Consider the following 13555-nt stretch of genomic DNA (forward strand, 5'->3'; position numbering starts at 1 on the left):
CAGAAACTACTTGGCAACCTCCGTGAGTTCTTTCTCCTCTTTGACCTCTTTTTCTCTTGCTCAGCTGATTAAATTTAGGGATTTTCCTGTGAACATCCAATGCTCAAATCCTTTATCACCACAATTGCATCGTGCAATCCTTTCATAAGCTGATTGATCACCAGTTTAATAGTAGGTACAATTTTTGCTGGAATTTTTCTGGAAACTCTCTGCTCTACATTTTCTTTTGATTTCCCATCTACTTGTGACTGTTCTCTTCCCTCAATCATTGTCCGTATCTGTTGCATTTGAAATAATCTTTCCTGAACATGGATGCTCAGATGCTCAGAATTCCAAGTGTGTCTGCCCACTCCCATCTAGGACTGGGTGCATTTCTGTCTTTCATGATCATGTTATATAAGGGCTTTGTATTTATGCAGAAAGAATAGCTGTATCAAAGTCTGCAGGGTATTCAGCTGGTTTCCACTTGAAAGTTCCCAATTTATAAGAGATTTCTGCTACTTGTCCCTGAGCATGTCACCTTGCAGTTGGCATAATTGAATTTAATCCAATTTATATTGCTCCATTTGTCATTTATTTCTTTCCATGTGATATCCTAATAGTCCTCTGTATTAACAGTGCCTCAACATTAACATTGTGATCAGCAAATTTCATTTGTGCATTCCTACCTGTGTGCCAAGATCCTTAGAGAATGATTGGTAGGTTTCAAGACCTTTCCTTGCACCATTCTCCTGCATCTTCATACTTTCCATTTTTACACCCTTTAGGAAGGTCCTTAACTATATCTACAATATAGCCACTAACATGGGCTTCATTTAACTTAACATCTTCTGTGGCAACATATGTTAAACATTGTTAAAATCTAGATATATTAATTCTATCATAATCTCCCTTAAATATATGTAAATATATGTATATTTTTTCACTTATGCCTATCTACTACCTGAAAAAAAACCCTTACAGATTATTGAGGTAATAATAAAGGCATCTATTTTTTCAATACCATCAGGAACTCATTAGATTTGTTTTTAAGAAGTCTCAAATGGTGGGTTGCTCCCCATGCTTGATTTTTCTTCAGCGTGTAGGGTTTTTCCAAACTATATGTGTTTTTAAGGTAAAGACTCAGTCTCTGCAGAGCTGTTCTGGCCAAAAGATCCCTGTGAGAGCTTTGTGTTGGTGTGCCCTGTTGGTTTAGGCTGTCACTGTTTTCTCCTCCATTTCCTAATTCTTCTGTTTTATGGGTCTGGGACAAGGTGGCTTTGGTGTGATTATAATTGAGTTTTCTTAAGCATCCTCCAGGTTTAATTCCCATTGCACATTGATTCCTATCCTTTTGTGAAGAAAAAAAATCATGGTTTAACCATAATTTTGGGGAACACTTTTCCCCATAAGGACACTAGGCTTGCAGACCACCATCACAGGAAAGTCTCTGCAGGAGAGACTGCACATAAACAAAAAACAGTCCCAATCCCTTGCAAGGTTGTCAGACTTCTAATTGCAACATAGTAGAGATGAATCAGTTGGGTGTCAATGGCCTTGAGGGAACCCTCTGGGTGACAACAGGTAATAGGTGTGAAATGCCCTGGCAGCTGGGAGACAATTCCCAAAGGAGTAGATGAACTAAATGGGTCACTGAATGAAGGGTGGTGGGCTGAAGGGGAAACAGAGGGCAAGGGATGGTCTGCAGACCTTTTTCTGAGAATGAGATGAACCACAACAACTACATCCCAGGTGCCTTGAAGAGTGACACTCACTTCCTGAATAAACTTCCTGTATAACTTGCTTGCTTTTAACTGGAGACTGTGGAGATCTCTTGGCAAATGATTGTCAAAAAAATTTTTTAGGAAGCCACCCCCATGTCTTTCATAATAAATATTCTGTTCTTTGCAACCTTTTTTGAAAATGTACCTTCAAATCTTAGTGTTCATTCAAAGACTGTGGTTTGATTGGCTATCTTTTTTTTTATTATTTTTATTTTTTATTTTATTGAACAGAACCGTAAGTTGGGTAACAAGAATTGGGAAACTTGAGGAGAAATTCAAAATATTGATCTGTTGTTAAAAAGCATTCATTAGAACAGTATAGAAAACCAGCAATTGGGTCAACTCTGAACACTATGTTGTGCAAATAACACTCTGAGGTCAGAGTATTTTGCAGAATCACTCCCTTCCCTTCATGTAATGATCATGGTCATGGTGCAAATGCCTGCCTTAGGGCTAGAAAACAGTCATTCTGTGAGACAGGCATCACTGCATGTCCTGCCTGTGTGATGTGGGACTGGAAGCATGTTTTAATGGTCACACACCTGAAGCCTCCAAGGGAAACTTCAGAAGGTTACAAAGGTACCTTCTGCAGAGAGGAGGTGCACACTGGATTTTCCCAGCTATCAGGAAGCAGGAGGCATTGCTGAACAACAGGCATGAGATCCGTGACAAGGCAGGAGGACCTTGTCCTTTCTTTTCCAGTTCTCTCCTACTTGTGACACCTCAGAGCAGCCTGTCAGGGTTCAGACTTCTTTATTTCTTTCCCATGCTATGGCCTTTGGATGCATACATAGCCTACCTTGGCCTGAGATGCAGATTTTTCCTATTGCCATGCTGGATGCTGAACCAAAACAGTAATGAGTGAGAAACTGATGAGAAAACATTTTGTTTGTCTGCCCATAATGGATAAGTATACCACAATATAGCAGAGATGCCACAGAATGTCACTTTTGTGATCTCTCCACTGTGCCATAACCTCTACCCGCTCCCAGACTGTCAGGCATGCGAATAGATCTGGTCAGCAACTCAGAACATTTGAAGAACAGCCCCTGGCTCGTGAGGACCTGAAGCAATAAAGGTACTGTGGTGATGTGCCATGGGAATGCATCAAATACCCCTGGCTCACAGGAGGCTGGAGGCAGCTGTATGTGTCCTGTCTACAGCCCAGGACGGGGGAGAAGATCATCTGCTCCGAGGGTTGGTGTGCAGATAGCTTGGGGTGGCTGCAGTGGCTGCTCTGGAATGGGCAAGGGGGATCACAGCTCCTCATTTTATCTCCTTAGGGCACCAAACTGGCCAGGAAAGGGAGAGGCAGACTGTTGAGCGTGCTTTGCATCTTGGGAGCTGCTTCCCTGACTCCTGTTGGGGAATGTATCTTTATTTTGGGAATTGCAGTGCTGTGCTCTCCCTGACCTCCAAACAGGGGACGTCTTACTTCAAACAGAGAGTTGCTATTCCTTGCATCCAGGCAGAATTTGGGAAGGGAAAAGCTCTTTGTCTCGCAGGTTGTTGTCCAAACACCACAGGGGAGCTTTTCTAACTGGGAAAGGCAGACAGAATAAATGAGCCACCACCAGCACCCCTGTACAGACACCCATGGTCACCTCTTACATAAACCTCTCCATGACAAACCCCTTCTTATGACTTTGCCAGGCAGTGTTTATATTCCAGCCTTGGAAAATAAATCTTGTGTCATGAAATAGGAAATAGTTTAACACTTTACCAGTGCTATCATAATGAATTAATTTGATATTCATGGGAATACCACATGTGCTTTCCTAGGTGTCCTACTACCATTTCGCTTTCACTAATGGGCACTTGAGTCGTACTGATTTTTCCCCAAAGCCACATAATGATCTATAATATTCCTGAATAATTGCACTTTAAGTGGAAGCTAACAGGGTTGACTACTCCCAGAAATATGTCAAAATATTTTTACTGTTTTAAGTAGGAATTTGAATATTAACAGGACCTGTCAATACGTTTAAATATGTGAAAAAGTTTTACAAAATAATGTTTGGGAATGTTTTTTGAAGGTTAAAAAGTCCTCAAATGTTTTTTTCCCGAATAATTTTTATAGCCATCTGGAGAGTACCAGAATTGCTAAATTGTATTAAAGAGAAAAAATGAAAAATAAAAGCAAGTATAAGCTCATGTGGTACAAAAATGTTAACAGTAGCTAAAACAACTTCAGAACCTCATTTATGCTATTGCTTGAAAATAAATGTTGGTTGCAGGTGTTCTAAAACCAGGGTGCGAAATGCAATTTGTGAGAAAAAAAAATTGAAAAATCAGTCTCCTTTCTAAATAGACAAACTTTGCTGCCTTTCTCATGAATTTGAAATTCGAGGTATTGCTAGAGAGTTTTATATCTCCAGAGTAGTTCTGTTTTGAGGCTTGAGTGAGATGTTATTGCCCAGGATGGACCCCAGCACGGTGGGGGCAGATCCCATCCCCAGAGCAGCCAGCAGGGGCTTCAGTATCACCTCAGGACCACGCGTGAAGCACCAGCTCTACAAACATCCACTGCACCAGCTCTGTCCAGGATCTCCTTAAAAACCCTCTTTGCTTGCACCTTTGGCTTGGCTGCACGTGGAAGTGGGTATCCCTCGTGCATGCAGGGTGGGCTCCACAGGGCATGTCTGCTGTGTTACTCTTGCTTTTGGGTGCAGTTAAAACAGGGAGCAGAGGGGAGAGGCGGATGGAAATTATCTGCTGTGAGGCAAATCGCAGCAGGCATGATGAGCCCTGAGGGGCAGGAGCTCTGCTTTGTCTGTGCAGCTTTTGCATACTGGCCACCACGGAGTCACCAGGGAGAGCACAGAGAAGTTGCTGCAGCTGTGTCCTTGAGTGACCCCCAATTGTCAGGTCAGACCTTGAATGCGAATGAGCCGAGAGCCACCCTGTCATGCTCACGTTAATGAAAAGGAGGAGGTCCAGGAATAGGACTGGGTAGGAGAAGTGGAGCAGGACATCTGTGTCCTCAGGAGGATCCTGTGGTTCCAGAAGGAACCACTGAAGTACGTAAGACTTCTTTAATTAAAGGATTTACCTGTAGTCTCAGAATGGAAATGACGTGCTTTGTTGTGCCTAATTGGGAGGCTGCTCTCCAGAGCCACGGCACCTACTCCTGAATGCACAGCGAGATTTCTACGCGCAAGGCTCACCACCAACCAAACTGTCCTGGCAGCCCCGTGCACAGCAGTACCTTAGAAGCATCTAATTTTTATCTGATTACGAATTGTAAGAAATGAGGGCACAAGCCTTGCTCATGCATTATTGAAATGTCTGCAGTGATGCTGACGGGGTGGCAAAGCGTGCCTGCCGATGCCTGAGGAATGGAGGCTCTGATGGTGAGACTCAGCAAGCCGGGGAGACCGGCGGGTGCATCAGCTGAGGGGGTGAGGAGGCTCTGGGCGCTGCTGAGCTTTCTTGCAGGTGGAGGATGTGGAGCAGAAGCGTCATCGCAAAATGCTCTGTATCCCATGAGGTTCGGCCTGATCAAAAGGAAAATGCTGCAGGAGACTGACAGTTATTTGTGTGCTTCCCTCTGCTCTTCGTTAGTGTTGAATTTGGGCTAGCAGCAGCTCTCCTCTGCTGCAAGACTCTTGGTGATATCACCTCCCTTCTGAATCACAGCAATTAAAAATGTGAGCATCCCATCCACCCCGTTTGACAAATCCACATCTCCTTCCTCTCCTCCAGGCCTCCCAACCCCAAAATACATTTACTCTTCAGAAGGCTAATTAACCCTTTCCTGCTTATAGTTCTTTTTTTGAGGAATCTCCAAATTTGGGGCATCAGTAGTTATCAGTGAAAAGCATTTTCAGGTAGAAATTCCCTACCAGCTCTAGTTAAAAGTCAAGGCTGGTAACAAACCTTTGCAGGTGCACGCAGAGAGAGTCCCATAAATGGTGGGTGTAATGGGGCACTATAACATAAGTGTTCTTGAAAAATCAGAAAGATAAGACTCTGAGTTGGAATCTGTGTTGGATTTTGCCAGGGCTTTAGATATGTGCCCCCTTGTCCCAGCAGAGGCCATGGGGAGTGGGCTGGACATACCACCGCTCCTGCTGTGCAAATTAAAGTCTGGCAGATTAAGATGCCATAAGTGGTAATTTCAGTTAATATGCTGGGTTATGAACTCTGGTGGCCGACTTACAGACAGGCTGCCTGTTCTCCTGTGCTGACTAGTGACAGTGGCAGTGGCCTCTGGGACAGGGGCAGGGTGAGCAACTGGCAGGGATAACCTCTTCAGCCCTGTTCTGTCTGATGGGGACTGAGAGTCCCAATCTGTTCTGCATCACTTGGTGAAGTAAAACAAAACTGTTAATGAAACAACTGCCCTTTTGCAGTATCTCTATGAAACATCCTTGAGTGATGGAGGACCTTGACAAGAAGTTCTGTTAAACCAAATAAATTCAATTCAGGGCAATTAAGAAATCTGTTCTTGCATTTTTAAGGTCTCAGAAAATTTGTTAATGTTCTAGGCTGCACCTAGGCTGGTAAATTCTGTTCTTCTTTATACTGCTTGTACCTCTGAATCAAAGTGCCACTGAAGGCTCTGTTTCTGAAGCATAAGTGCAAAACAAATTTTGGCTTTACAGACTTCCTATATGAAGTGATGTTGTATTTAAGCAGCTTTTTAAAGCACTGTTTCCCCCCACATTTACATTTGGCACTACAAGACTGCAGTTCTATGAGTGGGCAAACTAGTTTTCAGCTGTAAACTGAGGCCTTGCATTCTTTGGTGCTCTGTAGTGTTCAGCCCTTGGTGAAGCTGTTTTGGTGCGGGTTACTCTTCTTTTCCCATCTTGTGTTTTGCTGTTGCAGCATAATCATAGTGATTTGGACTAGAGTACCAATCCTGAGTGGTTTACAACTGAGCTGAGGAGCCTGTCGGCAATTCCCAGTGTATCCAGTTGCATGCTCTGCTTAGGTCTGGAAACTCTGTTTTCCATGAAAAGGAAATCCAATTGCATGGGCTGCACAGGAGCTGCTGTACCATGAAGTCTAAGCAGCTGGGGGATGGGAGCCCTCCTGCATGGAAATCAGAGTGCCCCTGTGACCTCGTGCCTTCCATCCCAAATCTTTTTTTTTTATTGTAAACCCCCCAAAGTGGCCTGGACTCAATAGGTCCAAGTAATGCACTGCAAATCTATATACCCCTATTCCTGTATGCATCAATTTAAAAACATGTTTAAGCTGAAGATATTAATGCTGTGTAATCAGGGTTCTTAAAACCAAAAGAGCTCAAGACTCATTGCAAATTTCAATTTTCCACCTAATCAGTGCACTTCTTTCAATTTTACAAACAAGCATATTTCAGCTCTACTACTTTAAATGACACCCTGATATTATTCTTTTATCAGTCAACTATAAACATAAGCCAAGATGCATTAATTATATAGAGAAAATATTAAGCAAATTTAAATACAAGTCCAAGGAGAACATATGTAATTTCTATTTTAAATTAATAATAATATTATACATTTTCCTATTAAGCTATGTTTGCAGAGTTAGCTTGAAGAAATAGCATTAAGTATCTCACCAGAGCAATTCAGTGCTCAGTTGACAAAACAGACAAATGTAGTACTTCCCATTTAATAGCATCCATAAAAGAAATTACTAAGTTCTTTGCCACTATGAATCCACAGTTTTATTGAATGGAAATGTCCCAGTTGACACCAGTGCCTTGATAATAATATTTAAGATAAAAAGAAATACCTAAAGTATGCCAACAATCAGAATTAACAGTTGGGGTAGAAATGTGGGGTTGTATTTACTTGTGGTTTTTTTCAAGTCAGTAACTGAGAAATACTCTGTGTGAGTTTAGAAAGAGGCACAGCTGTCAGCACAAGCTCTGAAACCCAGCTTTTCTGGTCTCTGGTCCAGTTCCTGGCACATGTCAAAAAAACCCAGGGAGTTGCTTTTTGTTATGTTCTCTTTAAACCGAGGAAACACACCTCAGCTGCAAGCCTTTCTCTGAATCATTCCTCCCTCTTCGCCTGCAGATGTCTGAGCGGCAGCTGGGAATCCCCAAAGACAGGAGCGTTCATGGGACTCTGCTTCTTTGACATTTAGGGTAGACGAACAGCTCCAAGGATCTGGAACAAATAGCTCCAAAATCCGGGGCTGGGCATGATACTGAAAAATTGCTTCACTATGGGCTATGCTGCCTATTTTTACATGTAGCATGGGAGTGAGAACTGGATTAGGAGGCCTGGGGGGGTTGAATGGATTACAAACAAAAAGCATTAAGCTAATCATAGGAGTGATGCTCCTTAAGGGCAAGGATGAACTAATGGCTGGATTTTCCTTTGTCCCTGCAGTACAGCCATGGAACAGTAAAACAGTCAAAACAGTAGCTGCTTCCAAGCCAGGTCTGCTACATTACTCATTTCTATAAGTTTTATAAATATAGGTGTTGCTTAACACGGATTGCTTGCACGATCTTGGATGTACTCATAGAAAGGGAATTCAAGGTCAGCTGTCCCTGAAGGCTGTCAAACTATTTACAAGTTTGCTATTTATAAGGACTAGTCTGGGAGTCCTAGAAGCAATAAGTTCTTAGGCAGGCGGTTTAATTTCTGCACGACACAGAAGAGCTGCTGTTTCTGTATCGGTGCCTAGATGCCATTGCAGTCCTCTTAAATTATCTTCAAAAATCTCTTAAAAAAATCTCTTAATTTTGTTATCTAGATTCTAGTGGTGTCAGGCTTGCTCCTGTACACTCCATATAACCCTGAAGGACGAAGATAGCAACAAATATCAGTACAGCCACTATTCTGTGCGAGTTCCAGAGTGGTTTCAGGAGTGGCAAGAGTTAATCAGAAGTTTAATGATTATTAATATAGAATATTAATCAATTGACCTTGGAAATACAGCATGAGATAAAATAGCAGGCTGGAGGATTGGTTGCATTGCTACAGAATGTTCTCTGAAGAAAAAATTCTCTTTTCTAAGGAAAGTGAAAAGTAGGGCATACTGGTTTCTGCAGACCAGAAAAAGCACACCGCTTGCTCTCGTATTAGGCTTTGGAACACTCAAGTGAGGTGGAAAATGTAGAGAAAAATTTGTGACTGAACTGCAAACATCGCAGGCTCAGAGGAACTGGTGTACTGAATTCAGATAAGCCTCCCATGAAGAGAGAGACTAGTTGTTCCTTCCTCAGTAATGTTACCCATGAATATGAACATACTGTGCTTTTTGTTCTTTTTGGTAAGTAGATGGTACATCCTAGATGGGCATCACTCATTCTAGGAAGTGAATCTTTACAAGTCATCTCATCTGCTGTAGTACCCGAATGAAAGCACTGTTCAGTGCTCTTGGTCTAATACCACACAGGGTCTAGACCCAGTGGGCTCTTACCATATTTGTAAAACAAAACCCTAAGCGCCACATTCTCTCCTTCCCCCTGAAAAAATATAAAAAAACCTTGAAGAGGCATTGGTACTTGCAGATTACTTTATCTGTTCAAAGTTTCACGAAGGGATATTTTCCTAAAGCGCTTCTGCAACGTCCTGTGCTTCTTTCAAGACGACAGTTTGCATCATACTAAGGCAGCAGGGAGAGGGTAAACAGAAAGGGGAATGTGATACAAATGCTGGCAAAAATCAGGGAAAGCAAGGTGGGTGCAATATTGCTCAAGCTGTCGGATCTGTGAGCAAGCCTCATGAACCAGCTGAGTTATGGCAAACTCCTGCTATGAGGGAATTGCAGTAACTGAGCCTTGCACTCAAACGTTTATAAGGGTGTCCTGGGATAAATAAAGGTGCAGTCTCTGTAAACTCTGCTGTGAAAACAAACACCTTTGAACCAAACCTGTTACAAGGCTCTATAAAGCAGGGGCATAGCTGGTGTTAATTATAAGATTTGTGTCTTGGTTTTCTATCTTGAGAGCAACAGTCAGAGTCCTCATGGCTGGCAAGGAGTTAAATGCACGGCCCTGGCCCGAGCTGCTGCATAAGGTAGGGCTGGCGCTACTGCAGTATCCCTGTTGGCATAGGGAGTGCTCTCAGTTCAGGGTCTCTACTGGAATATACAACAAAATAGTAAAACCTCTTCGATTCCTAGGCAAAGCCTCTGCCATCTGGGACCAGACCTTCTTAAAACCATGGTTATATTTTGTCAGGTAAAAGACATTCAGCTTATTTTAAGATCATACCTCATGCACTCAGACACAGCTATGTGTCACGTTGAGCTTTGTTTAGAAGCCTGGTCTGGATTATAGAGGCATTTAGGAAATCATGTGCTTATCAGAAGTTTGAATCAGACTTGCTGTCTATAGCCAAACTCAATAATCAGACTCTTGAACCATGTAATGGGTTAGCAAAAGAGCAGGGGACACACAGGGAGACAATGATTTAGCAGAATTTCACTCGGCATTCAAGCATGCTACCATGCCTGAAAATAAGGAATACATTATTAATTAGTTAATGTTTGCAAAGTATTTTGACTCTGGAACGTGCCAAGTCTTCTTCTTCATTAATTTTCAGTAAATATATGACTAAGCAGTATATGTAATAAGGACACAAAATGTGGTAAGTAGACAAAAGACCTGAAAATACACAAAACATAAAAAAGAGAGATGCTATTAACGGGGGGGGGGGGGGGGGGGGGGAAGTGTTCAAACCAGGGGAGTAAATATTGTGATGATGCAGCTGGTTATATATTAACTCAGCACTAATGTAGGGACATACCCGATGGCAGTGACGATCAGTTGAGACAGCCAACGTCCTACAAGACCTGTAAAGCTGACCTCAATCACCTTTTCCCTTCCAGTGCTAAATTTGGCACAGCCCATACTCAGCAGACCTTCTCTTACCTTCTGGGGCTGCCTAACGCCTGCTTTAGGAGTTGCATGTGCTCCTGCGGCTTTAATAATGTCTGGAAAACCACTTCTGGATGGCGGTCACAACCCCTGACTAGCTGCGGGGAGGTGCGCTCACACCAGGGCCCGGCAGCACAAGCTGCTGCACGCCCTTCCCCTCCCTGGTCGTTCTCACATCCCCATCTGTTCCTTTCCAGTCTCTCAAGTGGGAAATAAACTGAGTTAGAGTCAAACTGTCAAACTCATAATATTCGAGTGGGTTGAATGTCACACCAGCAGAATTCATCCAACCCATATTTCATTCAGCGCAATAAATATGCAGTCTCGCACAGATCTTAGAAATCAATTATGTTTTTTTTCAGGAAGGTTTGAAGAAACTGTAGGGGCACTTCAGCAAAATGATTTCTCGCCTTGTTTTCCATGAAGTAACTTTTTAGTACTATGATTGCAAGGTCTCGCTTCCTGAAAACAAGCTCGTAAGTAAGTGCCCTGGCCATCTGCTCCTGCCCTTAAGTCAAAGTCAGGGTCCTCAGTTTACAACATCATACTTGGAAGTTTATGACGTTACAAATACAGGATTGACACTTTAGTTGACAACTAGCCAATAGGATCAAATGAATTAAGCAACAAGCCGTGTCCTTGAAATCTTTGGCTGTAAAGACGACGACCAAGTGGGAGCCTTTCTAACTGGAAGGAGCAAGCACTGCCCTCACAGGTGGTTAGCGTATCAGAAATTTGTCATAAACTCTCTAAAAATAACTAGGAATGATCTTGTCACTTTCTAACATACTTTTAATGTTTTTCTACAATATATTTCCTCTTCACATGTCAACTGTTCTGCACATTTAATTATATACATGCATGATAGTTTTGACCTGGGCTAAGAGACCAACCAATAAATCAACTTCCAGAGCCAGATACAGCTGGTGTAAGTTGACTTTACATTTATGCAGTAACTGATCAAGGGACCTATGCCAAATTTTTCCCAGCTAAAGATATGGCCTACAAGATGTACTTCACATGCTGCAGGATTCTCTGTGGCTGCAACTTTTGCCATATGTGGGAAAACTCCTATTGACCCCACTGTGCAAACCATAGCCTGTGTGTATCAGCATGGCAAGTATTTAATTAGAGTAGTTTGAGGCCCTTCAAAAATGTGCAAAAGGTCCCTCCACTCCAAGAAATCAGCAAATCCTTTTTTTTTACTGGTTAAAGGTCTAGATATGGGTCTGGGTCCCAACAATCTTACTCTATCCAAGAGAAATCATGCCCCTGCAGTTGCCCCCACTGACTTTTTAAAACTACAGAATTTTTCCCTGTGTTTTAATGAACCAGTAGACAATTTGGAAAAACATAGCATTCAGCAAGTCGAGGGTGTTGTACGGATGCCAGGAATCTCCCTGGACAGCATCACCTACAGAACAGGGGGGCACTGTACTCTTTGCACTGCAAGTGCAAACCCAACATCAGCTGGAGGCCAATTTCAGGAACAGACCTTGAAAAGTTACAGGTTGGGAAGTAAGAGATTTTTCTGAGGGATTTTAAGCAAGGATGCTGGATCATTCATTTTTTTTTTTAACTGCTTTTAAGCTACTGTCAAAATGTTTTCCCTTGCAGAGCTAGGTGTATTAACAAGAAGCATTATCCTGATGTGACCTACAGGTCAAAAGCAAAGGAATTGTAAGGCAGAGAACAATTTTGTTTATCTCTCTAGAATGAATTACTCCACTCTGTTATTATTATTATTTTGAGGGGCAGAATTATTAGTTTTATAGGAGAAAAACACCTTTTTAGAATAGATTTAATTGCCAAAAAAACTTCACAGAAAAAGGAAATAACAGCCTTAAGTTATGACCCCTATTCTAAAAGACAGAAGGTCTGCTTTCATTTTGGAAAGAACTTTAATAGATTTTTTTTTTTTTTTGGTGGATAACTTAAAAATAACATTTTATTTTGATTAGAAAAAAAAATTAATTCAAACAAAAATTTAATGAGTCAAATGCCTATAGCTATTTCTGGCATATACAGATTTGCTTTTATGGAAAAAATGCAAACTGATACTAAATGGTAGGTCACTGGTCCCACACCATTTTGAAGTTTTATTTGATGGCTTTGGTGTAAAGTCAAGCTGCAATGCTAGAGATAGGGACCAGAGGAGGACAGGAACTTGGTTTTAAGTTTAACTTTGGCTCCAGTAAAATGTAATTGTGAATCACTTACTGAAAAAGGGAAAAAAGTGCCACTGCAGGAGCGTAAGAGAGATTTTTCTTCTCTCCAGCTCTGGTGTAGCTATTGTTAGTGGGCAGGCACTGCACTGGGCTCATCACCACAGTTATTGCTGTTCTCTCTCTGCTCTGGAGTGTCAGTAATGGGTTTGTATGTGGGAGGGTGTTTTTTAAACAGAAAGGGTAATATTTGGAAAACTGAAATGGGAACCTAGTCCTCCTTGCAAAAATGTCCTAAGTTCTTAGTTCCTTGAAATTAAACTCCAATTCACTTCTAAAATTAGGGCTTTGAATTCCTAAATGACTGGGGGACTTTCAAATATTTGACCTAGCAAGTCCTGCTCCGCTCACGTGTTCCTTCAAAGCTGAATTCACATGGGGCTCTTGTGGCAAAAGCCAGCTCTAAGCTTTTTTTTAAAAACGGTTATATTTGAATGATGTACTCAACAGCCAATAGGCCTTGCTGCAAACACCCCAATGTCTCAGCCAATGTCATTGTCTCCATGATCTGCATGCGTGGCAGATGTGTTGAATGCATCAACATTTACAGTGTTAGTCTCCTGTGGCCATGGGAGGTGCAGTGTGGGATGGGCTGTCCTCAGAGCCAGGGCTGACTTTGTTCTGTCTGCACAATGTGCAGCTCAGTGGGAGTCCTGAGCTGTGACTGGGCTCCAAAATGCTGCAAAATGGTACAGTATTAAATTTAGTGTTTCATGCACACGCTACAGAGAAGC

Source organism: Pseudopipra pipra, chromosome 2 (assembly GCF_036250125.1).
Source record: "Pseudopipra pipra isolate bDixPip1 chromosome 2, bDixPip1.hap1, whole genome shotgun sequence".
In the NCBI taxonomy this organism is placed as follows: Eukaryota; Metazoa; Chordata; class Aves; order Passeriformes; family Pipridae; genus Pseudopipra; species Pseudopipra pipra.